Consider the following 2,402-nt stretch of genomic DNA (forward strand, 5'->3'; position numbering starts at 1 on the left):
TGATATTAAAAAGAATCATATAAAACATTTGCTTTGCTACTATGGCCAGTATGCCATCCCTCCAAGTGACTCTGACGTTCATTCATTCATTCATCCATTCATTCATTCATTCCACAGATATTTCTTGATAGTTCATTATACATGTGGCTCTGTGTTAAGCACTTGGGATACAGAGTTGAAGAAGATAGACACTGTCCCTATCTTCAGGCAACTGGAAACATAGACTTTAGATAAAACATTGCACTGAAGTGTGATGCATTTTGTATTAGGGAAAGTTAAAAGGAGACAAGGAACATACAGCAGAGGGTCCCATCACAGTCTTTGGTCAGAGAAGGTCCCAGCTCTGATCTAGGGAGTGGAGGGAGGATTCTCGGCAGAGGAAAGGGCATAAAGTCCCATGAGAGAGAAAGTGCCCAGTGCATTTGAAAAACTGAGAGCCAGCCAAGATAGAAGGGAGCGGGTAAGAGGCAGTGAGGAATGACGCAGCTGCAGAGGTGGGAATGGGCTGGACTATGGAGGCCCTTGTAGGCTGTGTTAAGGAGTTTGGATTTAACCAACAGACAATGGTAGCTAGTTGGTCAGTCAAAAGAAGGCAAGATCAAGTTCTTTTTAGAGGAACCCTCTGGTTGCAATGTGGAGGAGATAAACAGGCTGTTAAACAGATGCTTTAAATATGTAGGTGGTAGAAACGATAGAATTTGGTGATTGAACTTCTTTGAATGGAGATGGCAGGGAGAGAATCCCAGGGCGACTCATAGATTTCCAGCTTGGGCAAGTGGGTGGGTGGCGGCGAGACAGGGATTCATGGAGGAGCAGTGGGATACTTTCGTTTCAGATGTGTTGAGTTTGAGAACACGGGGCCCAGTATGCATAGTGACAAAAACTCATACTCCGAAGCCCAACAGGCTCTGGCTGTGTGATCTTGGAGAAGTTACCTAAGCTGTCTGTGACTCTACTTCTTAGAGATGATAATAATAACAATAATAACAATAATAGCTTTCTGAAGTGCTGTCATGAGAATTGTGAGTTAATATATGTGAAATGCTTTCAATGTATCCGGCCCACTTAAAGACTATACAAGTCTTTATAATCATCATCATGATTGTTGCTATGATATGCCCAAAATATGAGGTCCAGGAAACAGATGTATGCACCAGTCTGCTGCTGGCAATGTAGATTTTAGTGGCATCAGCAAGCAGATGGCATTTGAAGCCTTGGGGGTAGAGTGAGAGGGCAAAGGGACAGGATAGACCCCTGAGGCGCTCCCACATCAGAGAGACAGGTGGAGCCTGACAAGGAGATCCTAAAGGCCTGGTAAAGACACAGGAGGAGCCAGGCATGGTGGCTCATGTCTGTAATCTCAGCACTTTGGGAGGCTAAGGTAGGTGGATTGCTTGAATCCAGGAGTTTGTGACCAGCCTGGGGAATATGGCGAAACCCTGTCTCTACCAAAAATACAAAAATTAGCTGCCCGTGGTAGAGCACGCTTATAGCCCCAGCTACTTGGGGGGTTGAGGCATGGTGGGAGGGATTGCTTGAGCCCAGAAGGTTGAGGTTGCCATGAGCTGTGATCACACCACTGTACTCCAGCCTGGGTGACAGAGCGAGACCCTGCCACAAAAAAAAAAAAAAAAAAAAAAAAAAGACACAGGAGGAATGCAGTGGGTGTATACAAATGCTGAATACAGATGCTGAGCCATGAGGAGCATTCATGAAATGTTAGGGCTTCTGGTTGTCACCCTACTTTCCTTGGGCAGTCAAGACCGCCTCCAGTTGTGGTGTTTCCAGGGGACATGTTGAAATTCAGTAAATTGACTTTTTAATATCTATGCCCAGAAACATATTTTCAGAGTATATTAGGGGAGTATGGTATTTTTACAAAGCCTGAAATACATCCTGGTTTTTTGTTTTGTTTTGTTTTTGAGACGGAGTCCTACTGTGTTGCCCAGGCTGGAGTGCAGTGGCGCGATCTTGGCTCACTGCAACCTCTGCCTCCCGGGTTCAAGCTATTCTCCTGCTTCAGCCTCCGTAGTAGCTGAGATTACAGGCTCTTACTACCACGTCTGGCTAATTTTTTGTATTTTTAGTAGAGACAGGGTTTCACCGTGTTAGCCAGGATGCTCTCGATCTCCTGATCTTGTCATCAGGTAGCCTCGGCCTCCCAAAGTGCTGGGATTAGAGGCGTGAGCCACTGCGCCCGGCCCATTCTCTTGTAAAAACAAAAATCTTCTTGGAATATGGGCCATGTTTCTACATTCATCAGTTTTGTATGTTTGGACCTTTGTACATTGAATTTGTCCTTTCCTCCTTCTGGGCTAGATTTTCTTCCACTGTTTTGTGCCAGTTTTAAATTCCCACCTAGATCATCAGCTCCTTAAGGAAATGAAAAATTAGGGACAGCA

The sequence above is a fragment of the Mandrillus leucophaeus genome, unplaced genomic scaffold (assembly GCF_000951045.1).
Source record: "Mandrillus leucophaeus isolate KB7577 unplaced genomic scaffold, Mleu.le_1.0 Scaffold38, whole genome shotgun sequence".
Taxonomy (NCBI): Eukaryota; Metazoa; Chordata; class Mammalia; order Primates; family Cercopithecidae; genus Mandrillus; species Mandrillus leucophaeus.